The sequence below is a fragment of the Dromiciops gliroides genome, chromosome 1 (genome assembly GCF_019393635.1).
Source record: "Dromiciops gliroides isolate mDroGli1 chromosome 1, mDroGli1.pri, whole genome shotgun sequence".
Lineage (NCBI taxonomy): Eukaryota > Metazoa > Chordata > Mammalia > Microbiotheria > Microbiotheriidae > Dromiciops > Dromiciops gliroides.
The window spans coordinates 118,108,458-118,123,170 of NC_057861.1; the positions used below are offsets into that span (position 1 = coordinate 118,108,458).

The 14,713-nt window shown below is 40.0% G+C and overlaps 1 pseudogene; it reads left to right on the top strand.

The window, feature by feature from the left end:
• Nucleotides 1–1,502: 1,502 nt before the first annotated feature.
• On the top strand, nucleotides 1,503–9,015 carry LOC122746337 (annotated as a pseudogene).
• Nucleotides 9,016–14,713: the final 5,698 nt, after the last annotated feature.

The window sequence follows — 14,713 nt, forward strand, 5'->3', positions numbered from 1 at the left end:
TTAACACAGTGCTTAGCACATTTATAAATGCTTACTGACTGATTTTTATTTTATTTGAAATGGAGGCAGCATGATGTAATGTATAGACAACTATAGAAAGATCTGATACAGGATGACTTTGTGACCCTGAGCAAATCACAACTTTTCAGTGCTCTATGCAATGATATAAAAGTAGAATTTGCAGGAAAAGCACCAACCGGCACTGGTAGAAGGTGTTTCTTACTGCAGATCTCCATATCAATTAGGTCCAATTCCTAACCTTATTTTTTTGTTTGTTTGTTTTTTGGCAGGGCAATGGGGGTTAAGTGACTTGCCCAGGGTCACACAGCTAGTAAGTGTCAAGTGTCTGAGGCCAAATTTGAACTCAGGTGCTCCTGAATCCAGGGCCGGTGCTTTATCCACTGCGCCACCTAGCCGCCCCTCCTATCCTTATTTTTAAAATCTAGACTTGTGATTATATTGCTTGAGGAAACTCCAAGTGTAGAAATTCTATTCACCTCTGTACAATGGGAAAATTGCCCAGGGGGGCACTAAAAGGTTGAACCACTTGTCTGGTAACACATTCAGCACTTATCAGAGGAGCACTTGAACCCAAGTGTTGCTTATTCCAAGGCCAAATCCCTTTCTACTATACCATGTTGAATAAAGAGTAGATAGTCTATGACCTACCCTGGTCCACACTAGGCACACACCTGGAAGGCAGCACAGGCAAAATCAGTTTTTTTTTTCTTTGCAGGGAAATCAACCCTTCTGAGGCTGAAACTGCCAAAAACAACACATGGGATGATAGCTTCGTGATCTTGGATATGCAGGCTCAATTCTATTCTATAAGGAGGCAAATATTTCTCCAGCTGCAATCTTGGCTGCAAATTAATCTTGGTCTCTTGCAGGAGAAGGAATTATTTGGACCTGTATTTAGAGAGAGGAAAAGGAAAGAGCTCTTCTTTTCTGCCTCATTAGGCTACAGAGTAAGTAACACAATACAAATGTGCCTGAAAGGATTAATGAGACTGCTGAAGAGAGCTACTATTTGTTCTAATTGGAAATACAATCATCATCTCCTCTGATCTTCGCATCTGAGGATGAGCAAGGATCACAGCTGAACATTAAATAAAGAGGCAACTGGAGAGATAGATGGGCTCATCTTGCCGTCTGCTATTTCCAGGCCAGCCAGCTCCTCTCTTCATTTCTGCTCTTTTCTGGAAATCTCCTACATAGCACTCTGTGGGCAGTCTCGATAAAGTCTGCCATAAGCCACTGTCCTGTGGGCCATAAGTGGTTTTGGCAAAGGATTGAAATCTTGCGGTATGTTCTTGATGAATGAGCCAGTGTCTGATTAGAGCCAGGATGGCTGTACGGGCTGTCTGGTGCCATCATCAGCTGAAAGGAACATGTTGCTGGCAATGTTTGCCTATTCCTGGGGCAGTCGGGGGCAGTCTCCCTCCTTTCTGATCCTTTCCCCTCCCCCAGTTTGTTTCTGATTATTGGGAAAACATTGGACGATGTACAAAGCCAGAGATGCCCAACAGCAGGTGTGACGCTCATTTAATGCACTTTGCTAGATGAGGAAATATTTTATTGCTGCCTCCGTCCTGCTGTTGCCAGCCTAGCCTATGACAGGTCTCTCTGCTCCTTGGTGCTTTTAGGGGTTAGAGGATTGGCCTTGAGTGAAAGCAGCTTCACTATCAGTTGACCTCTCTCATTGTTCCCCTTTCCTTCCCTTGTTCCATTGTTACAAGATGCAGTTTTTATCAACTCTCATACTACTCATTTCCCTTCCAAGGGGAAAAAAAAAACCCTGGAACCTCAAATAGCCAATTAAGAAAGTTGGCTTATGTATTTACACTATGATAAATTGACAGGTAAGGCTCTTTGTAACCTGGCCCCCTCCTACATTTCTAATCTTCTTCAATTGTACTCTCCTCTACACTCTTTATAATGTACCAATACTGGCCAACATGCTACTCCTAGAACACAACACTATATTTCCTATCCTCACATCATTGCATTCTCTCTCTCTCTCTCTCTCTCTCTCTCTCTCTCTCTCTCTCTCTCTCTCTCTCTCTCTCTCTCTCTCTCTCTCTCTCTTTCTCCTGGAATGTTCTCCCTCTTTACCTCTGCCCCATGACATCCTTGGCTTCCTTCAAGACTCAGTTAAAATGCCACATTCAGCAGGAGGCCTTTCATGGTCCTCTCAGCCATGTCAGTATCCTTCTGTAAAATTATCTTTCTGCAAATTTCTTCTCTGTACTTGTTAATTTACGTGTTGTCTCCCCTATTAGGATGCAAATCACGGAGGGCAGGTCCTTCCTGGAGTGTTTTGCCTTTTATTGTAAATCCAGAGCTTTGCACAATGCTTGGCACAATTAAATGTTTAATAAGTGTTTATTGGTTGGTTGATGTATCCCAACTTGAGATCTCAGAAGTTTAAAGAACTCCTGATCTGAAAATGTGCTGCACTCACGTAGATTAGCAACTTATCAGAAACTTACAGTCTTGCCTGTCTGAAGTATTCATTTTCAAAGCAGCTCTTTATTTGAAAACTCAAATCTCTTTGCTGTCGTCAGGGAATATGCGTGCACATACAAGCCCATGATCAAGATAAGAATATGAATTTGCCTAACCTAGCATCTTTTGGTGACCTTTATACTGATATTTTACTGTTTTGCTAATTTCCTGGAAACAAAACAAAAATCCATTTGACAATCAAGCTTTTATCTGAATACGATGAGGTGAATGTTATTCACATAGATGGGGGCAGGAGAGAGAGAGAGAGAGAGAGAGAGAGAGAGAGAGAGAGAGAGAGAGAGAGAGAGAGAGAGAGAGAGAGAGAATAGATAAATAATTTATTAAACCTTTACTTTGTGGCAGACACTGTGTTAAGGGATGGGCAAGCAAATACAAACAAGCAAGACAGACCCTGTCCTAAAAGAGTGTACATTCTAATTAGGGAAGATGACGATGAAGGGGAGCCAAAAAACAGGGCATTTGGTGGGGGCAATGAAGGTACTTGTAAGGCTGAAGATATCTAGGAAGTGTGGGTAAGGGAAAGCCAAGCAGTAGTTAGGGCTATGATTGATATGATAAACAGATGGATAGATAGATATTATTGATATGAAGTAGATAGAGACATGATTGATAAACTAGAAATAAAGGATTTTGTGGTTATTAGAGGTTCAGAAAAAGCTCATTTTAGGAATCTAGGTAGTCAGGGATATAAGTGGTCTGGAATATATAAGGGATTCCAAATCCACTTAGGCGGAAGATATTTGGAGAGGAATGTAGATCTTAGTTGGACAAGATTAGCTAAATCAGGAAACTGGTTCTTGTCTGAATTGAGATAGTTTATTTATAAAACATTTATATAGTGCCTTGAGGTTTGCAAAACACTTTGCAAGTATCTCATTTTATCCTCAAAGCAGTCTTAGGAATTAGGTGCTATTATTATCCCCAATTTACAGATGAGAAAAGTGAGGCCGACAGCAGTTAAGTGACTTGCTCAGGATCACAGAGTTAAGAATTCTCTGAATCTAGGTTTGAACTCAGGTCTTCTGGAATCCAGGTCCAGCTCTCTATCCAATGCACCGCCTGGCTGCCAAAGGTACTTGAAGATACCAGTTCCCATAGAAGGCCCATCAGCGTTCAATGGACCTCTGCCTTTGCCACCTCAATGCTCATTTGCATCCTGTCTCTATATTAATTCCAACACTGATCCAGCTTTTTGATTTGTGGTCCAGCTGGTTATCACCTAGCTTAGAAATAGCCAGGTAGTGCAGTGGATAGAGTCTCGGGTCTGGAGAAAGGAAGACTTAAGTTAAAATCTGGTCCTGGACATTTATTAGGTGTCTGATCCTGAGCAAGTTACTTTACCTCTGTCTGCCTTAGTTTCTTTATAACATGGGGATCATAATAGCACCTACCTCCCAAGTTGTTATGAGGATCAAATTAGATGACATTTGTAAAAGCACTTAGCCAAGTGCTAAGTAGGCACTTCATAAATGCTGCTTCCTTTCCTTCCCCCATTTGGTGACTCAGTACTCAGCAAACCCTTCTGTTTCTTCAACCTTTTGGCTTGCATCCTAGCTGCATTCTAACCCATCCTGCTGACCTGGTGTTTCACACCCCGTGTTCCCTTATTTAATGAGATTGTCCTAGCATTTGTCTTCTCTTTATTGGTTTTCCCCACCTCAGTGGACCTTCCTAAGCAGCAAGCAGAGCTTCTCAACCACCCAGCCAAGTCACCACTGCCCTCTGCTGATCCTAGAGGAACCCAGCAGCTCAGAGACCTGGCCCTGCCCTGATTAACCTCCTGTGTCTGTCACAAAGTCTTGACTCCGGTCACAATGTTGAAAATAAGGACCCAGGGATATTAATTTGACACCAGATCAAAGGCTAAGTCACAAGCTCTTTACATATTAGTTGGCGAAGCAGAAAGTATTTGTCAGGGTTAAGAGAGGCCTGGATCCATGTGTGAGAACAACAATTACAATGGCCTATTTCCACTTTCATAAATGACCTTTACAAGTTTATAAAGGGCTTTTCTTTCAGCAATATTGCATAGGAGCTATTTATAAGTGCAATTGTCCTCATTGTATAGGTAAAGAAACAACTTAAGAAAGGTAAAGTGGATTTATGCAAGGTCATACCACTAGTAAATGTTAGTGACTGAATTTGAACACAGGTCTCCTGGTTCTAAATTTGATTAGTGGAGTGGTTGAGGAAGGACAGAACTGTAGTTGCTGGTATAATAGAGTGAGTCCATGGAACATGACCTCTGGCTCTAAGTAGATGGGCACATACTCTGGCCCCTTGTCAGAGCCTTCTGACTGGTCTTTTGATCCCCATAAGGGAAGGAATGATTAAATCTATTCTCTTGTTACTTTTGCTGAAACATGTACTCATTTGTTTTGCTAAAGGGTATGCCTAACCATAGTCCCTCTCATACTTAGAAGCAGCTGGTAGCATAGTGGTTAGAGCATTGGACTTGGAGTCAGGAAGTCCTAAATTCAAATTCAGTCTTAAATATTTACTATCTGTGTGACCCCAGGCAGGTCATTTAACCTCTATTTGCCTCAGTTTCCTCAACAGTAAAGTGAAGATAATAATAGCATCTACCTTGTAAGATTGTTGTGAGGAATGATTGAGATAATATTTGTAAAAAAGTGCTTAGCACATTGCCTGGCACATAGTAGGTGCTTTATGCTTATTTCCCTTCCCTTCACCTTCTCACACTAGTATGTCCTGATATCAGTAAAGAAAGTGGTAAGGGAACTGAGGTAAATTCTGGCAATCTTTCTGCTATAATTTTATTTTGCACATGTGGGTCCTTTCCTGTTTTTTATGATCTCTTTGGGATATAGACCTAGTAGTGGTACTTCGGTACAAGTGTAGGGTGTATCCATTTGAATGAGCTTAGAACATGATAGGGACAGTTGGTTGTATAGGTAGCTTGATTAGTGCGTGCTATTGTGGGGACTGAGCTTGGGTTCTTTGCCAGAGCATTTGGAAAAGCATGAAAGCAGGAGTCATTTCAAAGGGATTCTGGGTGTGGAGAGAAATTGAGTCTTTCAGGAGTGATCAGAGAGGGTTAAAGATATGAGCATAGAGAGTGGACATAGAGATTGTCTAAGTATGGAATGAATTAGTATGATAGTGAGGTCATATTTTATCCATTGGAGCACATATGAATCATGGATTTGTGAGATCTCTCCTGTGTTCTGTTCCAGGAGAAATTGATCAGGAATGTAAAAGATGATATAAGAACCTGAGTTTTGGGATGGACACAGGGGTGAGCTACCTCGTTTCCTTTCCCTCTCTGAATCCCTGGTTTCCTTGAAGATTTAGACCTTTCCCACTATCTCTAGCTCCCAGAACCTTCCCCTTAGAGGTAACCTTGTTATCTATTTTCTGTCTTCTTCTGTACTCATACATTTTGGCTCCCTCAATATAATGAAAGGTCCTCAAGCACAAGCACTGTTTTGCATTTCTTTTTATTTCTCTGGTCCTCAGCACAGTGCCTGGAAGATAGTAGGTACTTAATAAATATTTGTTGAGTGAAAATTGTCCCCCCTCCCCCCTTTTCCTCATTTTGAAAAATAGGTAATTTCCGACTACACTGCTCTTCTCCTGCTTCCAGTGTCTCCAAAGCATATCAGGTCCCTTTTGCTCCAATAATCTATATCTTTAACACCTGCATCTGAATCTACATCTATAGCCATATCTAAGGGGCAGCTGGGTGGCACAGTGGATAAAGCATTGGCCCTGGAGTCAAGAAGACCAGAGTTCAAAAATCACCTCAGACACTTAGTAGCTGTGTGACCTTGGGCAAGTCATTCAACCCCAATTGCCTTAAGCATCTGGGACCATCTCTAGTCGTCCTGATGTATATCTTGCCACAGGACCAAGATGGTTCTGGAGGAGAGAGTGAGTGAGGCTGGTGACTTTGCATAGCCCTTCCTCACTTAAATCCAATTCAGTGCAAGTCGTGACACCAACTCCTGATGTCATGGTCCTCTTTGAGAACGAAGGCCAAACAACAACCCAAAACTATATATCTATCTTTATGACCAATATAATTTCTATTTATAAGATAAACAATGAAGCATTTAATTAAGCATTTCTTTCTCTTAGCAAAGAACTGTGACTTTAGCATTGGGCATACAAATAGAGAAATAAGATAATTCCTGTTCTCAAAGAGCTCACAGTCTAATAGGGGAGAAAACAAATGGAATTTTTTAGCTGCAAGCCAGATGGAAAAGTCCCTTGGTCCTAGGGTACAACAGCAAAGCAGATGGTAATAACTTCTTCAATGTCATTTCCACTGCTAAAATCATATCAGATTCTGATGTGGAGCCATATCACTATGTGTGCCAAGGATGGACACAATCTATCTATCTATTTGACCTTTCCAAACGTGGGGACCAATTTTTAATCAGGGAGTGCTAGTTAAGCAGCTCGCTGCAATATTGGGGCAAGGAAGGAAACCCGCAGCCTCCCTCAAAACAGAACAAGAATCATTTTAACAAGAACAAACTTAAAAAAACAAACACAAACAGGATCAGTAGGATCAAGGGAAAGGAAATAAAAATGGGGAAAGGGAAATTATAATACCTGAAAAATACCACCGACCAGGAATCAGCTGAAAATACACAGCAGAAAGCCTGTCGCTTTCCAGCTTCCACCTAGAATGCCCAATTCTCCTCCCCCAAACCTAGAAACACCCCACACAGTCCCAGCCAATGGGATGGCCACTCTGACAGTCACATGACTGCCCTCACTAGGCTTTCAATCATTATAATTTTGCCAGGCCCATGTAGGCATCGGTGAGTAGTGATGACGTGAGGTGCCAGAGCCCTGGCAAAGGCTACAACCAGTGGTTGGAGCACTGTGCAGTTTGTGGAGCCCCAGGCCAGTGCTCACTGAGTCATAAAAACATCAAATAACAATTAATTCTTTACACAAATCACTAAATAGTATTGAAGAGCCCTGATCAATTCTTGGTCATTGTGGTCTTTCACCTACAAAATATATGTATCCTTTTTTTATTTAACATTTCCTTAATTTTAGAATAAATCCCTTCTTTGTCCCCTACTCAACAATCCATCCCTTGTATCAAAAGATTAAAAAAATAGAGAGGGGAAAAGCATTCCATCAAAACTAATCAAAGATCAATGGAGTCTGACAATATATGCAATGTTTCACAGCCACAGTCCCCAACTTCTGCAAAGGAGGTAAGATCTTCTGACGTGCTTTTAATTGGTTATTTGTGAGCATGGACTGGCATGTTGTTTTCTCAGAGAAGGAAATCTGACACAAAGAGAAGCTTCAGGATGACTTCATTCATTTCTCAGTAGTTGGGGGAGATTGTCTTTTTAGTTCAGGATCTTAACAGGGGAACAGCACAAGCAGAGCTATTTCTTAAAACAATGTTGTTTTCCTGAAGATTGCTTTCCCAGAGTTGGAATCTCTGCTTGATCAATGGTGTTGCTGAAAGTCATTAGTCAAGACTCCCAGGGAGTGACTTTCCGGGTTGCTGGGCATTGCATATCCATAATTCCTTCTCAACAGTCCTAAGCCTCTACACTGAGGAGAGTGAAGCAGGGCTTGCTTTGTGTGAGAAGCCTCAAAATAGGGGCAGAAGTGCTTGACACCAAATTTGTACATGCTTAGCATGCTGGTTGAAATGAAAGACCTCATTGGAAAACACAGGCACACAAGTATGGAAATGAAACAAATCCCTGGCTTTGTAAATGCACTTGAAACAGGAGCAAGTGAAGCTTCAATGCTGGATTCTGTCTGAATTGCCCTGAAATGAAATGATTTCTTTCTTGGAGGGGAGAGTGTGGGTCAAACTGGAAATTCAAGGCAAGTGAACTATACTGTGTCCCCTGAAAATATTAGCTTTGGGTCTGCCGACTTCGGTAACCTTTGATTGTGATCAGGAAAGTTTCATACAGTACAAAATGGGCTAGATCCTCCTTCTGGAATTTAATTTAAACACTTGGGTGTATAAATCTTTCCAAGTCATTCAATAGTATTGAAGAGTCCTGACCGATACTTGGTCATTGTGATAGAATGATCACAGAAGTTCTGAAATTGTCAGCTCGTGTGCAGTGGCTGTGGTGGCAACAATGGCGGAGCTTGGCACAATGTTACAAGGGATGACTTGTTGAGTAATGGAGGGAGTGATTTATATTTGGAATAAAGTCTCATACTATTTTGTTGGTACAACCTACCAAGGGGCCAGAAGGCTAAACTTATGCCAATTATGAATCAGTAAATGAATGCACTGGAATTTGTAAAATGTATGAGGAATATCTGAAGAGAATGAATCCCAACAGTCCCTCCATCACATATGACATCAGTCAGTTGTTTGATTTCATTGATGACCTGGCAGATCTTAGCTGCCTTGTGTACCACATGGACACTCAGACATATCAACCCTACAACAAAGATGGGATCAAAGAGAAGATCTCTGTGCTTCTCTGTTGGCAGGCCCAACAAGCTGGCAAATAATCCAAGTGGCAGCCTTGGGGGGATAGGGGGAGGGCTTGGAAGACAGGTGTGTACAGCATTCTCTAGTGGGGAGCTTTCTATTATAGAAGTCCTGTTTCCATTTTGTTACAATCTAGCCAAGGTCAAATGTATTAGGAGACTTTTGTCTTGTTCAATCTGAAGCCCCTGTGCCTCCCTACTTTCTTTTTTACTAAGAAGTAGCTGAAAATTTCTCTTCGGTCAGTTAGTACTTGGTTATAATTTTTCCTGCTGTTCATATCTGCTTCATAATGTCCACTGTACTTACCCTTCTGTGTGAGGGTTTTCCAGAATTTAGTTGTCTTCAAAACCCAAAGACTTGGTAGAGAGTATAATAAATGCTCTTTAGTTAAAAAAAAAGTTCTGAAATTGATGTCACATATTTGCATTACTTATTTGTATTCTGTCATGCGAAGCAATGGCATAGATTATTTTTTCTATAGATGCTTAGAGCAGGAAGAAACCTTAGAAATTATCCAGCTTGATTTCTCAGAGGAGGAAAATAATGACTAAAAAAGTTAAAGATTTGCCTGAAGTTGTGTAACAAACAGTTAATGGCTGAACCTGGATTGGGACCCAAGTTTCTTGACTCCAGATTCAGTACTTTTTCTGCTTTGCTACTTTCCTAGCTTACCTTTCTCTATTTCATCTTTTTTCAAATGTGGCCTCAGACACTTGACAGTTACTAGCTGCGTGACCTTGGGCAAGTCACTTAACCCTCATTGCCAACAAAAAACAAATTAAAGATAAATAAAAATAGAGGCGGAAAGGACTTCAGAGAGATGTCAGAAAATAATGGGCTTTGCTAACACTCAAAGGCCCCAGCTCGAGGGAATTGATTTGGGTTGATTGGATTGACTAAGATTGACTGACTTTGCTGATTAACTCACTTAAAGTTAATTCAATTGAAGCCACACCTGCCATACTCAGGAGAGTATGTTCTCAGAAGCTGTGGACTCTGACCTCAATATAGGACCTCCCTCAAGTCCAGTGAACCAGTGGATTTGGGTGATGCTAGCCAATTAGCTTGAAGCGGTGTGGAAGGACCGCCTCTCCTTGGGACACAGAGGAAGCTTCCTCTCTCAGTTCATCTCGAGAAAAGGCTAGTGGTGGAGAAACTGAGGAAGAATCCGGTGATGTTGGAATGCTAGGCTAGATAGGCCTTTTCTTGACTTTCTGTTACAGTTGTTCTCTTTTTACTAATAAATGCTTAATGCCCAAAACTGGTGCCAAAGCTTCTAATTTATAAATAAACCCTAGCTAGTTTTCCCTACACTTGGGACAGGAATAAGGTGACCACACATTTAATTTCACATCACAGATAATTTAGTCCAGGTGATGTGGTGGAAAGAGCATGGGCCCTACAATCATTGGACATGGGTTAAAATTTTATTTCCAGGGGCAGCTAGGTGGCGCAATGGATAGAGCACCAGCCCTGGAGTCAGGAGTACTTGAGTTCAAATCCGGCCTCAGACACTTAACACTTACTAGCTGTGTGACCCTGGGCAAGTCACTTAACCCCAATTCCCTCACTAAAAAACAAAATAAAAAACAAAACAAAACAAAAATCTTATTTCCAATGTTTACTACTTGTTTAGACTTCGGTCAAATACTTAACATTCTTGGACTTCATTGTTCTCATCTATAAACTTGAAAGGGTTCAATTATCTGGCTTTTGAGACTCCTTTCCAGTCATACATATTATTCTATGTTCAGATTTTTAACTTCTTCCATGTGTCACTTTAATTTTATTCCTTTCCCTTACTTACAGATTTCTTGAAAAATTACATAAGTCTAGAGCCTCTACTTCCTCACTATCCTTTCTTGCATCAATCTGTTACAATTGGGCTTGAGCCAGAGGTACTCTGGGGCCAGCTCATATTGACTCTAAGGTGATTGTTAAATTTTCAAATGCTAAAATCAGGACTTGATTTATTGTTTTATTGATTTTCTTGACTTAAGAAAGTGATGGAAAAATATTAAGGCAGAAGATGAAACTTAAAATTATGTTTAGCCTACATATTTGTTTGTTTTAGGGTAGGTTGTTAAACATTTACCAGCACACCCCTGACTCACCTTCCCCCCCCCCACTACCCTACTGAAATTGCTTTTCAAAAAGTCTCTTTGGTTGAAGTTTGGTAGTTTTCAGTTGTATACTACTCTTTGTGACCCCATTTGGGCTTTTCTTGGCAAAGATACTGGGGTCATTTTCCATTTCCTTTTCTAGCTCATTTTACAAATGAGGAAACTGAGGAAAACAAGATTAAGCGACTTACTCAGAATCACACAACTAGTAAATGTTTGAGGTCATATTTGAAATCAAGAAGATGAGTCTTCCAGACTCCAGGCCCAGCAATCTATCCACTATACAACCTACTTGCTCCCTAAACTTACTAAACCCCAAAACAATAATCTTTTTTTTTTTCACCCAGGACTCTTCAACCTATCTCATTATAGCTTTTAAGAATCTTGACCACTCCTTCCTACTCTTTTCCTTCTTCATCTCAGGACTGAGTTCACTTCCTGGACTTTCCTCCATCTGCTTTTAGCCATTCTTTCTCTTATCATTTTTATTGGCTCCTGATCCTCTTTTGTACCCTTTAATGTGGGTATTCCTCAAGGGTTTCTCCCAGATCTGCTTTCTTTGTGTGTCTTCTCTTGGCAATCTTAAATCACTCCTATGGCTTCGACTTCCAGTTTATGCCAATGATCCCCAAGATGCGGGTCTCTAGATTTCTCTCTGAGCCACACATTTACCTCTCTAATAGGTACATCCCTACCTGAATGCCACATGACTACTGCAAATTCTACAAGCTCATGACAGATTATCTTTCCCCTAAACCTGCTTCTCATTATTTGGTATCACCATTCAACTTATCTTTAATGTTCACAATCTTAAGGGAATTGTTTTTGATTCTACCTCTTTTTGTATTTTTTTCATATGTATTTTGTATGTGTATTTTTTACCTTCTGTATCCAATCAATTACTCAATTTAATTGAGTTCAATAAATATTTAGTAAGCACCTACCTCAGTGTTAGGTAGTAGGGTTGCAAAGACAAAATGAAACCATCCCTGATCTCAAGGAGCTGACATTTGATCCCAGTCTCATATTATCATAGACATCTAAATGAAGTCATGGAAGCACTGAGTTCAAATCCTTCCTCAGATACTTACTTGCAATAGGACCCTGGACAAATCACTCATTTTCAGCCTTATTTTACTCATTTATAAAATGAGAATAATACCAGCTCCTTTGAGAACAGTAACCTCCCAACAAGCCTTCCCTACTTTTCAGTGCCCAGAAATGCCAGCTAGTCTAGCAATGCAGGGATCCCCAGAACTGATCTTGAACTCAGCTCCAACTCAGGCCAGCAGCTTGGGCCCTGGAGAAAGGACTCAGTGCTCATTACTGTCAGAGCAGATTATGAACTCAGTTCTCTTTCTTTCTTGGCAAATATCTGGAAAGTAACACAGGGAGTGTATGTGAGAGTAGGGGGACATCTTCCAGAGAGGCTAGGATAATAACAACCATGAAAGAGCTAACAGATAGAACAGCAATACTGGGTTACCCAGAATAGATATCTGGAAGACTGATAAAAGTACAATAACAAAAAAAGGTAAGGAAATATTATGAGGTCAGGGATACCTAAGACATATAGCCAGAAGAAATAATAACTCCAAAACACCAAGCCTCAAAGACAAATATAGCTTACCCACAAAATTAATTAGAATTTCTAGACTAAATGATGCAGACTTAAAAATGAGTTTAAAATGTTATTATAAATGAAATGAGAGTGATTGTAGAAAGACTGGAAAAGAAATGAGAGTTGTGAAGGAGAGCTGGAAAGAGAATGAATAGGTTGGCCCAAGAGTTACTAAACCTTACCCATGTGATATACTCCCTGAAAATTAGAATGACCAAAGAGAAGCCTTGTTGTCTCTATGAGACAACATCAAATATTGATAGAAGAAAATATAAGGTATCTGATATAAAAACCCCACAGTTTACTGAACTGCAAATAAGCAAAGAGAGATAATTTATGAATCAACAAATTAGCTGGAAGTTATAACCAAAAGAAAGAAAAAAGTCTGGATCTAATTTAAGAAATCATCAAATAAAACTGCACAGGTTTCATATCTCTTGGTATCAGAGGGCAAAGTGAAAATAGAGGTGATTGACTAGATTTGCAGAGGGAGGCATCCATTTTTGGATGTGACCAGTGTGAGAATGTGGTTTTGTTGTTGTTGTTGTTGTTGTTGTTTTTGTGGGGCAGTGAGGGTTAAGAGACTTGCTTAGGGTCACACAGCTACTAAATATCAAGTGTCTGAGGCCAGATTTGAATTCAGGTCCTCCTGAATCCAGGGCCAGTACTTTATCCACTGTGCCACCTAGCTGCCCCTGTTTTTTTTTTTTACTATGAATAATTATTGAAGAGGTTTTGTTTTTATCTATATTGTCAGCTGTGATAAAGGATAGTGGTAGAGAGAAAGAGAAGAAAAACTTATTAATTGAAGAATAATATTTTAAGTAAATAAAAGGGGAAAAGTACTGGTAGAAAAACAGCTTTATGAATTCTTTTTCTTTCTTACTTTATTTTTCTCTCTTTCCTACCATGTATCTACCCTATTTAGCATTTGTTAAGTTCAGAATAAAAATAAAGTAAAACTAAACAAAGTCATATTTTTTTAAAAAGAATTTACTATTTGTTTTCAGAACTGGGAGAAATAGTAGAAAAGTTACAAAAAAGGGAAATTTAGCCTTGATGCCAGAAAAACTTTCTTATAATCAGAGCTATCCATGAATGGAACTGGCTGTTTTGGGATAAGGTGGGTTTCTTCTCATTGGAGGCCTTTGTTGTGTTGCTTGTTTATTCATTTTTCATTTTTGAAGAAGACTTTCAGGTGAATCAGATTGAAGTGAGGCAAAACTGCACAAAGTCATCAGTCTCACTCTTCCAGAATCATTGAAGTCCAATGGTAAGACAAAGGTTAAGATGACTAGAGATGGTCCAGGATGCAGAAGATGATCTTGGGGTCTTTGATATCTAAGCTCTAAGCACTCCACAACACCTGCTTCAGCTTCCTTCATGGCTTTCGGAACAAATTGTTCTCATCTATCCATTCCATCAGGGAAAAATCTTCATATGCTTGGGGTAGACATTCCCTTAACTCACTGATGGGTTTGAGGTCTGTTGGTTACACTCAACCTCTTTTCAGAGATGGCTTTTTTTTCCTCTGTTTAGAATTTTATTTTCCAAATTACATGTAAAAACACATTTTGACATCAATTTTTTCTTAAAACTTTGTGTTCCAACTTCTCTTCCTCCCTCCCTTTCCACCCCCACCCTCAAGAACTCAAGCAATTCAATATAAGTTATACATGAGTAGTCATGGAAAACATCTCCATATTAGGTAGGTTGTGAGAGAAAACAGATAAAAACGAAACTTCAGATTAAGGAACTGTCAAAAATATGTTTCAATCTGTTTTCAGATACCATCAGTTCTTTCTCTGTAGATGGATTGCAATTTTCTTAAGTCCTTCAGAGTTATATTGGATCATTGCATTGCTGAAAATAACCACATGCTTCCCAGCAGATCATCTTACACTATTGCTGTTATTTTATATACAGTACATTTCATTCTGCTCCAGTTCATCTAGGTCTTTCCAGGTTTTTCTG